The sequence below is a fragment of the Lampetra fluviatilis genome, chromosome 36 (assembly GCF_964198595.1).
Source record: "Lampetra fluviatilis chromosome 36, kcLamFluv1.1, whole genome shotgun sequence".
In the NCBI taxonomy this organism is placed as follows: domain Eukaryota; kingdom Metazoa; phylum Chordata; class Hyperoartia; order Petromyzontiformes; family Petromyzontidae; genus Lampetra; species Lampetra fluviatilis.
Genome location: NC_136310.1, coordinates 10,927,552 through 10,940,934, shown reverse-complemented (window position 1 = coordinate 10,940,934; position 13,383 = coordinate 10,927,552).

The following is a 13,383-nucleotide window of genomic DNA, read 5'->3' as shown; positions in this document are numbered from 1 at the left end:
TGCGTTTTCAGGAGGGCCTCTGTGCTTTGGCTAATCACGTGATGGCCTCGTGGATAGACACTTGAGCAAATGGATAAAACCCACACGGGCTGAAACACTCAATTCCAAACAGATAAACCAGCAGCAACCTACTAGCTGTACTCTGGGACCATCCTGCAGGCGTGCAGCCAACACCTGAGCACGCATACCCGCGGAATGGTCTGTGTGTGATCCACCAACCGCAATCACAGGGGTGTGTGCTATAACACCCAGGTTCATATTCATTTCGACATACAAGACGATTGGAAACTAGAAATAGCCAAAACAATGGTGGGAGAGGGGACTGGAGTTTCTGAGTATCCGATGGTTATTAAAAGTCGGGTAGCTGAAAACTACCCAAGCGTCCCAGTTTGGCCGGGACAGGCCCGGCGGTTTCAGAAAGTCTGCCCGGGATATCCAGAAGATTTTAGCGGGGGGGGGAGGGGGGGAAAAAAAAAGTTGAGATTTTTGTCACCGGTTTTCAAATATTCTTTGGGTCTTTCGGTAAAGCCACATAGATAGAAAAAATTAAAAAAATATCACGACGTTTCGATCGTAACGCAAGCAATCGTCATCAGGTGAAAAAATATCGAGAGCTGCTGAGGCAGGATGTTATGACATGTTATATTTTTTTCTATCTACGTGGCTTCACCGAAAGACCCAAAGAATATTAATTCCTGCAGTCACGAAAGCTTTAAGTCGGTTTTCAAATGTTATGGCCTCTTGCCCAACTCACCGTGACCCGGGTGGTGGGCGGGTCTGCATCAGCAGTGGGCGGGGATAGCGATGGAGTGGGCGTGCCGGTGTGAAAGTGGGCGGGGCTCACTGAGTAGGCGGTGCTAGTGGCTGATTGAGCGTGGTGGGAGCGGTGGTGCAGCGGTTCACGTGCTGCCCCCGAACATGGTGAGCCGAGTTCGATTCCCGCTCACGGCCAACACCGGTGGCGATTATCTGAACTGGTCCTGGGCTCCCCTAGGTCGACTCAGCCTCAAATGAGTACCTGGTGCGGTGTGTAGTAAACTTCGCCACCGGGGAAACAAAGGCGGCCGGGCGTGGTGCTGGAAATCCACCCCTCGTGTGCTGTGCCGGCCTTCATAGGTGCTCGCTAACATCACTTGCCCCAACAGTCTGTGAAGGCTATAGGGGGGTCTTTGTGGCGGGATTAAGGGAGGGGAGGGAAGCTGCCAGTTCACCATGCGGTCCCCATAGTAGCTTTAGAGTAGGCGACTTCACCGAGACGACTTGGTTACGCTTCTGCAAGGATAAAAAAACGCGATGACATTTATACACACGTATACGCAAGGGGTGGTCAAGGGATTATATATAAAAAAACAAATGTAATGCGCTAGAAAGTGATAACTTTCGATGAAAACTACTGCGTGTTGGAAGACAACATTCTCTCAACACACCTCGCGGCACTGCTGACTAACCTTTATGCATATGTGTTGTGTGTGCGTGCGTATTCCAGCACCCGTTCTCGACACTAACTGTATTTTATGCCGATTTCTTGTTTTGTACGACGGAAGACACTACATAGAAATTATGGAATTAAAAACAATCAATTTTTTATTATTTCGTCATTGTTTGATTTTTTTTTATCCTGTGGAGTAGGATATTTTGGAATCGATGAAGACCGAAGCTGAAGCGAGGAGCTTGCAAGTTTCATCGAGTTTGATTTTGTTCAACCATGAAGAAGGTTTCTGTCTCTGGTGTAGGCCAATCAGTTTCAAAGACAATGCAGATATTATCAGAGCAATGTTTGTTTGCATGTTCACTACACGTCCTCTGTGGTTAATGCAGACTTGATGCTTTGCAAAAGTGTTCTATTTGGTGTTTGAACATCTTAACACAACTGTTTTATTGGCAGAAAGGGTAAAACCTATTCTTATTTACTGTTCGGTTCTTTCGGTAAAGTCACGTAGGTAGAAAAAATAACAGATCACGACGTTTCGATTGCAACACAAGCAACCGTCTTCAGGTGAAGAGGAGGAATCTGCTGAGGCAGGCTGTTTATAAAGGTTTAGAGATGGGCGGGGCAGCTAATGTTAATGTCGGAGCGAGCAGGGGAGAGCGAGTAGGAGAGAGAAATTGGCTTGTAAATGTAAATGTGTGCTCGGCAAGGGCCGGGCCCGGAAATCCGCTTGTCAGTGTAAATGTAAGCTCGGTGAAAGCCCGGAAATTTGAGAGTCGGCTAAAATTGGCAGGTAGGAAGGAAACATCAAAGCAGCTAAAACTTTACCTGGTTGATCATGTCCTTCCAATGATTGCTTAAATTGTATCCATCTTCTCGGTTTAGGTTATGTCTTTATGAATCTGGATGGCTTTATGGACAAATCTTTCATGGTAGCCCGAAAGTTTGCAGAGTATCTTGGTCTCGGAAAAGACAATATCGTGTGAGCCCACCGCGTTCAAACAGTGATCAGCCACGGCAGAGGTATTGGTTCTGCCGTGTTTCAAATCTGCCTTGTGTTCGCGAACACGGTACGAGACATGTCGTTTCGTTTCGCCAATGTAACTGCTACCGCAGACACAACTTAGTTTGTAGACACCAGGGTATTGCATGTCAGGAATCACATCTTTCACAGATGGGATCAAATCACGGATTTTGTGTACTGTGTTGAATCGAACCTGGATCTTGTGTTTGTTCAAGATTTTGGAAACATTTTTGGTCACCCCTGCTATGTATGGCAAGGTGATGGTTTCCATTGGGTCCTCAGATGGTTCTCTCCCTATGGTTGGGGATACAGCTTTGCGGATTGTGCAATCCGAATATCCATTCATCTTTAGGGCTTGGCGTACGTGCTCCAGTTCACTGGATAGGTGGTGCTGGTCGGAGATGCAACGGGCCCTATGGTGTAGTGTTTTGAGGAGGGAATTCTTCTGGGCTGGATGGTGGTGGGAATCGGGCTTTAGATAGGAATCCGTGTGGGTGGCTTTCCTGTCGACCGAATGTCCCAACGAGCCATCAGGTCTCTTCTCAATCAAAACATCCAGGAATGGTAGCTTGCCATCATTTTCCACTTCCATGGTGAATTTTATGGATGGGTGTATGGAATTGATGTGGTTGAAAAATTGGTTCAGTGCTGGCAGGCCATGTGGCCAGATGACGAACGTGTCATCTATGTATCTCTTCCACAAAGAAGGACGGCCGTAGGGTGGATGTCTGGATGGCATCTGTCTCAAATTTCTCCATGAAAACATTTGCGACCACTGGCGATAAGGGAGAACCCATTGGGGTACCCTCATTTTGTTTGTAGAATGTACCATTCCAGCTGAAGTAAGTGTTGGTAAGGCAATGCCTCACCAAAGTTGGTACATCAGGATTCAGTCCCTGTTGGACAAAGTCTTCAATGATTGCAATGGTGTCAAGTACAGGTACCTTGGTGAACAGCGATACCACATTGAAACTGACAAGCAAATCATCTGGAGACAGTGAGATGTCCTTGATTAGAGAAACCAAATGAGCTGAGTAAGTACAGCTGAGGTGGTCTTGCCCGTGAAAGAAAGCAGGGTCTCAGACAGAAATTGGGCCAGTTTGTGGGTGGGTGAGTTAATGGTGGAGGCGATAGGACGGAGCGGGGTACCTTCTTGATGGATTTTTGGAAGGCCGTAATATCTGGGTGGTCTAGCAGCCGAAGGTTTTAGAGAGAGCTGCTTGGTCGGTTCGATTAGATAAGTCGAATTAGTGATGATATTGTTGTTTGTCGTAGCCATCATTAAGAAGGTCCTAAATTTTGTTGTAAGTGGTTTTATCCATGATGACAGTGGCATTGCCCTTGTCGGCTGAGAGGATGACAATGTCATCTCTCTTTTTCAATTGAGCGAGTTCAAAACGCTCGTCCTTGCTGATGTTGCAAATGGGTTTCTTAGCGTTTTTGAGGATAGCGATTTCAGATCTTGCTACAGTGAGGGAAAAAAGTATTTGATCCGCTGCTGATTTTGTACGTTTGCCCACTGACAAAGAAATGATCAGTCTATAATTTTAATGGTAGGTTTATTTGAATAGTGAGAGACAGAATAACAACAAAAAAATCCAGAAAAACGCATGTCAAAAATGTTATAAATTGATTTGCATTTTAATGAGGGAAATAAGTATTTGACCCCTCTGCAAAACATGACTTAGTACTTGGTGGCAAAACCCTTGTTGGCAATCACAGAGGTCAGACGTTTCTTGTAGTTGGCCACCAGGTTTGCACACATCACAGGAGGGATTTTGTCCCACTCCTCTTTGCAGATCTAATCCAAGTCATTAAGGTTTCGAGGCTGACGTTTGGCAACTCGAACCTTCAGCTCCCTCCACAGATTTCCTGTGGGATTAAGGTCTGGAGACTGGCTAGGCCACTCCAGGACCTTAATCTGCTTCTTCTTGAGCCACTCCTTTGTTGCCTTCGCCGTGTGTTTTGGGTCATTGTCATGCTGGAATACCCATCCACGACCCATTTTCAATGCCCTGGTTGAGGGAAGGAGGTTCTCACCCAAGAGTTGACGGTACATGGCCCCGTCCATCGTCCCTTTGATGCGGTGAAGTTGTCCTGTCCCCTTAGCAGAAAAACACCCCCAAAGCATAATGTTTCCACCTCCATGTTTGACGGTGGGAATGGTGTTCTTGGGGTCATATGCAGCATTCCTCCTCCTCCAAACACGGCGAGTTGAGTTTATGCCAAAGAGCTCCATTTTGGTCTCATCTGACCACAACACTTTCACCCAGTTGTCCTCTGAATCATTCAGATGTTCATTGGCAAACTTCAGACGGGCATGTATATGTGCTTTCTTGAGCAGGGGGACCTTGCGGGCGCTGCAGGATTTCAGTCCTTCACGGCGTAGTGTGTTACCAACTGTTTTCTTGGTGACTATGGTCCCAGCTGCCTTGAGATCATTGACAAGATCCTCCCGTGTAGTTCTGGGCTGATTCCTCACCGTTCTCATGATCATTGCAACTCCACGAGGTGAGATCTTGCATGGAGCCCCAGGCCGAGGGAGATTGACAGTTCTTTTGTGTTTCTTCCATTTGCGAATAATCGCACCAACTGTTGTCACCTTCTCACCAAGCTGCTTGGCGATGGTCTTGTAGCCCATTCCCAGCCTTGTGTAGATCTACAATCTTGTCCCTGACATCTTTGGAGAGCTCTTTGGTCTTGGCCATGGTGGAGAGTTTGGAATCTGATTGATTGATTTCTTCTGTGAACAGGTGTCTTTTATACAGGTAACAAGCTGAGATTAGGAGCACTCCCTTTAAGAGTGTGCTCATAATCTCAGCTCGTTACCTGTGTAATAATCCTTCCAGAGACAGCTTCGGAATCGGTCCTTTTATTTCCACTCCACAATACACTTTGCTCACTCACTCTCCGTTGCTGGCAGACAACGGAGAGAGGACAGACCACGCACTAAGTCCCCACCGCGCACGTGGCAACCCCAGCCCCCGTCCGCGCGTGACCCTGCTCTCGTTAGTTCCAGTCTGCTCACGATCGTTCCCCTCCACTCGCTCTTAATCCCTTCGTCACGTGGTTCCCCCAGCCAATCGTACATGGACAGCTTCGACCATTCTCGATGGTTCCCTGTCAGTCCCGGGACCACGCCCCTCATCCGGCTCCCCATTGGCTGGGGCCCCGAATGGCTAGGCCAATCACTCCTGATGACCTGTCGTGATGACGCATGGGCCATGGTCCCTATCTCAACCCTTATTGGCTACAAGCAGGACCGGCAAGCCAATCCCCACGTGAACCCTCTATGGCTGTTATTACATCACCCCCCCCCCCAGTGAAAAAATTTAGCCGTCTCGGCTGGGAAAAGAGTGAAGAACCAATTCCGCAACATCTTATTAGGGCACCAAGGTGCGTTTAACAATTTGAGGGTGAACCGGCGTTCCCGCGCCTAACAACATTTAAAACAGTCACCCATAATAATAAAAAAAATAAAAAAAAATCACAACATACATTAGGGCGCCCCTGCAGCGCGGTAACGACAGGGAATGAGCGAAACGATCAAACGTTAACGAAACGGAAGAGATTTCGACCGCGTACGCGACGCGGGACCCTCTCCGCTCCCAGCGCAAGGTCGCTTTGCTTCCGGATGGACAGGAGGTGGCAGGCTTGAAGAAGAAGTCGGTTGTTGGTGCTTGGTCACGTCCAGGGCGGGCCCCGTTGGAGGGGGGGCAGCGGGGGCTTCCCCAGCCCTCAGAACCTGTTCATCTGCAGGAGGCACAACACAATCCCTCCTGGGATCAACGGGCGTGTCCAGCGGCGTAGTCGACCCAGCAGAACCCGGCAGGTCAGCTATTGGGGATGAAGGACCGACACGCGCGTCAACATAGGGTTTAAGTCGCGAGGAATGAACATACCACCGACGTTTGCCGTATTGAACGCGGATACTTTGCGAGTTCCGAACGTCTACGAGCGTCACAGGCCCCCGCCATGGCCTGTGCAGTTTAGGGGATGTGCCCGCTGGTACCTGGGGGCAGTGGAGCCACGCCAGGTCTCCCACTGACCAAGGCATGCGAGTATGCGATCGACGTGCGTACCGTTCGTTCCTTGCCTGAGCACGGGCCGTCGCACACCGGGCAGCCTCTCGCGCTTCCGTTACTCATTCAAGCGAGTCACGCACGTGGTCAGGCAGGGAGCGGGACGGTTGTTTACTCGGCGTACCCAGTTGCACATCGATGGGTGGAACATTTTCACGGCCATACATCAAAAAAAACGGTGAGTATCCCGTGGACGTGTGCGGAACCATGCGGTATGCCGCCAAAACGCCTGGTATGTGCAAGTCCCAATCGGTTTGCTTTTCACTGACCGTGTGACAAAGCATAGCGGAAAGGGTACGATTGAATCGTTCCACCATACCATCTGTTTGTGGATGGTATGGGGAGGTGCGAACTTTCTTTGTACCTAGCGCGTCACAAACTTCCCTAAGCAATTTAGGGGAGAAATTCCGGCCTTGATCTGTGAGCAGCCTTTCAGGTGCCCCCTTGTCCATGACATACCCGTTCAAGAAAGCGTCGGTGATGGACGCTGCCGTTTGGTCGGGCAGAGGCCAGGCCATCGGCCATCGAGAAAAATATTCCACCCCGACCAGAAGGTATTTATTGCCCCTAGCCGACGGGGGAAACGGCCCCAGAATGTCGAGAGCCACTAATTCGTTAAAACGGGACACTTCAATGGAACGCAACGGTGGTACATAGCGGTTCCGAGGCGGCTTCCTTTTCGCACAGTCATGGCACGAGCGGACAAAATCATTGATGTCCGCCGTCATACCGGCCCCGAAAAAATCCTTTTGCATCGCGGCCACAGTCTTTTGGACGCCAAGGTGCATCAACTTATCAGCGTGCAGAGCACGGAGCAGGTCGTAGCGAAGCGAAGTAGGCACCACCAAGCGTGGTCGGTCAGACACCCCGTCGGTACACATTAGCAATCCTGACTTACCCCGGAACATCTGCCACTTCCAGCCCGCCAATTGCGATTTCTGTTTCCCAACCAATTTACGTAGTGGAGACAGCGAGGCATCGGCCTCCTGCTCGCGCAACCAGACCGCGTGCGGCAGCCATAAGGTGTCATCGGTGTCCACCGACACCTGCTGGTCCTCCTCTTTCGCTTTCGCCCCTGCGTCGTCCTCATTCGCTATCGCCCCCATAACCGGGCAGGGCGACGTGGGCGGTGCGGCGCAGCGGTGCGTGCCCGTCAGGCAAGTGCACGGAGGAACGGGCGGCAGCCTTGAGAGCGCATCAGCGTTCGCATGACGGGCTCCCTTTCGGTACGTTATATCGAAGGAAAATTCCAACCACCGGGCCAATTGGCCTGACGGCTGATCCAACTTGAGGGAATATTGCAAACCCGCATGATCAGTGCGGACCAGGAATTTCCGTCCATACAGGTACGGTCGGTACAATCGAACAAAATGGACAATTGCCAAAAGTTCCCGCCTTGTCACGCAATATCGCGTTTCCGCAGGGGACAGAACCCTGCTGCCATACGCCACCACTCTCTCAACCCCATCCTTACGTTGCGACAAAACGGCCCCAATGCCGATATCACTAGCATCCGTATCAAGGATGAACGGCTGTGAAAAATCTGGGTAATCTAATGTAGGCGCCGTGGCGAGGTGGTCCCGAAGTGCCATAAAGGAACTTTCTTCCTCCACCCCCCATTTAAACCTTTGATTTTTGCCAGTCAGAACGTGTAATGGTTTTGCCAACGTCGCAAAGTTCTTAACGAAGCGGCGATAATAGGAAGCGAATCCAATAAACCGCCGAACATCACCCACTGAGGTGGGTGTGGGCCACTCACGTACACACTTCGTTTTCAGAGGGTGAGTGGATACGCCGTCCGAACTGACAATATGACCCAGATAACGGACGGAGTGTTGCAGGAGGTGGCATTTCTTCGGTTTAAACTTAAGGTCAGCCGCCCGCATTCTTTGAAAAACTGTCTCAAGGCGTTGGAGGTGTTCCTCGAACGTGCGGCTAAAGACAATTATATCGTCTAGATATATGAGGCACGTTTCCCACTGCAGTCCCACCAACACCAACTCCATGAGCCGCTGAAACGTGGCCGGAGCCGCGTTCAGGCCCATCGGCAACCGATTAAATTCAAAGAGGCCTTGCGGCGTGCGGAATGCCGTTTTGGGTTTTGACTCGTCATCGAGGGGAAGCTGCCAGAAGCCCGAGGACAGGTCAAGGGTGGAAAATAATTTAGCACCCGATAAAGCATCCAATGAGTCATCCATCCTCGGTAAGGGGTACGCGTCCGCTACCGAGATTTTGTTCAACCGGCGGAAATCAACGCAAAACCTCGTACCACCATCTTTTTTCTTAACCAAAACGACGGGCGCGCCCCAAGGACTGTTGGATGGCGAGATAATATCCGCCGCCAGCAATTCATCTACCGCCCCACGCACGTGTTCCCTTTCCGCCGGGCTCATGCGGTGAGGGTGCATACAGACAGGTGGCGATGCACCGGTTTCAATATGGTGCGACAAAAGCGATGTGCGTCCGAGGTCCAAATCATTCCTGCTGAACACATCAGCGTACTGCAGCAACAGCGAACGCAAGGCGTTCCTATGTTCATTTGACAAGGAAGAATTCTCTCCGCATAAATCCGCGATCCAGCGTTCTTGTGAACGATCATGCGGAGACCCATCAGCAGGCATCCGAGCGCGCGGCGGTTTTTCACAAGAGGCGAAATCGGTAGTGGCGTGAGCCAGCACCGATCCCTCCGGAACAACAACGCGATCAGGTCCCCCATTCAAGACCTGTATGAAAGGTGCCTGACCTGGGCGCACAATCGTTTGTGCCGCCGCCAAAGAAAAGGATTTCGATACGGAATTCGATGGGGATAATAGCACGCCTTTCGCACCCCTTCCCATTTGAAGCGGTTTTCGGTAACGTAGCGGAATGAGCATTTGCGCCCCCGATGGAACTTCCACCGTAGCCGCAACTACAGCAGTAACTGCGTTACCTGTAGGCGCCTTGGCCAGCAGGGAAGGCAGGAACGCCATCCTACGACCCCCCGGCATTTCCAAACAGTCCTGGTCGACCCGTTTTCGCAACGGCATCCGGCGCAAGAAATCCGTCCCCAACAAGCATGGAACAGCTAGCGAGCGAGAAATTAACACAGGTCCTGCGGCGGTAATATTTCCGATAGCGATGCGCACATCCACCTGTCCGCAGATACCCATGCTCCCCCCATTGGCGGCAACACACGCATCATTAACCTTGCGTATTCTCGACGCAGGAATGGACAACAAATGAAAAATTACATCCGAAATGATGGTAGCCGATGCGCCAGTGTCCACCAAGATACGGACGTCAACGCCGTCGATGGTACCACGTACCGTCGACGAGCCCGACGCCGCAGCCACAATCCTGCGAGCCAATTTCTTCCACTGTGTAGCAGAGCGTGTCAATGGAGCAGGAGAATTAAAATCGGCCTTAGGAGTGTAAGAATGAGTGCGAGTGGATGAGTGATGTGACATGACCTGCCGGGTGTCCGATTTGTGCCGACTCGCCCGAGGTTGTTGCAGTTCCGCGGCAGGTAGAGGATATGGATGTCCCCTTGGCGGAGGAGGCGACAGCAGAGGTCGGCAGCGGCAGTCACGGGCGAAGTGGCCCCATCTGCCGCACTTAAAACACGCGGCCGACGTCGGCCGGTGGTCGGACGACCCGGCCCTCGCACGCGGTCGGGCCGTGTAGTCGTCCCGCTGGTCACGCAGCCGCCGGCCCGGAATCCTACGCGGGACAGCAGCAGCCAGCATGTCGTCGTCGCCCGAGTCGTCGGAGCAGTGGACAACCAGTCGCGGAGACCACCCCAGAGGCGGCCCGTCGATCTCGGGTTTCCCCGTCCACGCCGCCATCTGGTCCCACCGCTTGAGATTATACTTAGCGTCCAGGCAGCGCGCCACCCACCGCGATGAAAGCGGTTCGTGGCCGCACACTGGTAGAGAGATGTTGAGCTCCTGAGACAACTCCAGCATGCGGGAAAGGATGAGTGGATCCAAATGCTCGGCCGTTGCGTCGGGGTAGGCGGCCATGGCCATCGCCATCAACGCCCCCCGATAGGCCAACGGCGATTCCTCCGGTGCCCGGCGACGCGACATAAATTTTCTGGTGGCCGATGTCGGCGGGTCGTAAAATTCCGCCATCTCTGTGAACGCATCCTGCAGTGTCTTCTTCTTGGACGCCGGAATGGAGCGGAAGACTCCCAGAGACACATCATCGAGCAGCGTAGGTAGCGCTCCCAGCGCTTCTTCCTCCGTCCAGTTGACAGATCTAAAAGCCGACTCGAAGCGCCACGTAAAAGCACTCCAATCGCCCCCGGCGATAAATTCTTTCATTTGTGGAAGGCGATGTCTGCGGTGGCAGGCGCGTGCCGCGGGCGTCTCCGGCCGCCGTTCCCGCTCTCCGCTCGGTACAGACAAAATGGCGTCCGGCGTCCGCGTGGTAGCAGGCGCGCCCAAAATGGCGGCCGACGACTCCGGCGCAGCCGCCCCACCCAAGACGACGGCGTCCTCCCGCGTGGCAGGAGCAATGGCGGGTCCCGCTTCTATAGCAGGACCCCTTCCCGCGGCGTCCAGCTGATCGGCGATCTGGCGACCCACGGCTGGTGAGGACGCCACCGCGGTCACCAGGCTTAGCAGAATTGCGCGCAACGACTCAATCTGCTCCGCCATCAGCCGCCATTCGTCTCTCGGTCCTGCGGTGGTCGCATCTTCCCGCGGTCGACGCTGAGAGGCGTCGAGGCGAGCGTCGTCAGTCGGCGGCACCAGGGCTGTAGCTCCCAACAGCTCATCCTCCTCCGTCTCGGCCTCTTCCTCCGACAGAGGCACGGGCAGGTTCTTTTTTCTGAGGTGTTTAGACATCTTGACGATCGTCCAAACAGTCGCAGAATTACTTCTGACACCAGTGTAATAATCCTTCCAGAGACGGCTTCGGAATCGGTCCTTTTATTTCCACTCCACAATACACTTTGCTCACTCACTCTCCGTTGCTGGCAGACAACGGAGAGAGGACAGACCACGCACTAAGTCCCCACCGCGCACGTGGCAACCCCAACCCCCGTCCGCGCGTGACCCTGCTCTCGTTAGTTCCAGTCTGCTCACAATCGTTCCCCTCCACTCGCTCTTAATCCCTTCGTCACGTGGTTCCCCCAGCCAATCGTACATGGACAGCTTCGACCATTCTCGATGGTTCCCTGTCAGTCCCGGGACCACGCCCCTCATCCGGCTCCCCATTGGCTGGGGCCCCGAATGGCTAGGCCAATCACTCCTGATGACCTGTCGTGATGACGCATGGGCCATGGTCCCTATCTCAACCCTTATTGGCTACAAGCAGGACCGGCAAGCCAATCCCCACGTGAACCCTCTATGGCTGTTATTACACCTGTATAAAATACACCTTTAAGAGTGTGCTCCTAATCTCAGCTCGTTACCTGTATAAAAGACACCTGGGAGCCAGAAATATTTCTGATTGAGAGGGGGTCAAATACTTATTTCCCTCATTAAAATGCAAATCAATTTACAACATTTTTGACATGCGTTTTTCTGGATTTTGTTGTTGTTATTGTCTCTCACTGTTCAAATAAACCTACCATTAAAATTATAGACTGATCATTTTTTCGTCAGTGGGCAAACGTACAAAATCAGCAGGGGATCAAATACCTTTTTCCCTCACTGTACGTCTGCCGGGATGTGTTCCAAACCTTTGAGGGATACGTCGACCTGGGCAGACATTCTACAAACAAAATGAGGGTACCCAATGGGTTCTCCCTCATCGCCAGTGGGAGCAAATGTTTTCATGGAGAAATTTGAGACAGATGCCATCTAGACATCCACCCGACGTCTTTCCTTGTGGAAGAGATACGTAGATGACACGTTCGTCATCTGGCCACATGGCCTGCCAGCACCGATCCAATTTTTCAACCACATCAATTTCATACACCCATCAATCAAATTCACCATGGAAGTGGGAAATCATGGCAACCTACCATTCCTGGATGTTTTGATCAAGAAGAGACCTGATGGCTCGTTGGGACACTGTCTACATGAAAGCCACCCACACGGATTCCTATCTCAAGCCTGATTCCCACCACCATCCAGCCCAGAATAATTCCCTCATCAAAACACTACACCATAGGGCCCGTTGCATCTCCGACCAGCACCACGTATCCAGTGAACTGGAGCACGTACGCCAAGCCCTCAAGATGAATGGATATTCGGGTCGCACAATCCGCATAGGGAGAGAACCATCTGAGGACCCAATGAAAACCATCACCTTGCCATACATATGTAGTGAGTCCACCTGCGTCACAGTCGTTGTCTTGGGAGCAACACGTTTTATTAAACTCTTAGCACAACATACTCCAAGCTATTGACAAAACGTACTCTCGGGTGGTGACCACCCAACTAACCATGCTACGGCGGAACTAAACACGGTTCCACTATCCCGGTCCGGACCACAAGCTGGGTCCTGGACCACGTGGCTGGAGGCTTCTTCAAGCTTGACGTGGATCTCCTGCCTCTCCAACAGTAAGAACCCCGAGCCCCTCACAGGGCCCCCCCCCCCCCACCTTATATGGGGTCGGGCTGGGGCTGGCTCCGCCTCTCGCCCCACCCACCTCGATCTCTCTCGCCCCCTTGGCCGAAGGCTCTCGAGAGTTCTTCTCGGACCATGTGACCACCCATTGGCTCCCTCCACCGGTGGCCCCCCTCCAGTATCATCCGGTAACATGTCCCCAGGTCGGCCAGAGTATCGTGCCCCCAACGTAACCCCAGCTGGCTGGCACTCTCTCAACGGGCGCCCGCACCGCACGCTGTGCGTGGCCACCGCGCTTAACCAGCGCTCACCCAAGCCCCCACTAGGGCTGGTACTACACCCCGTGT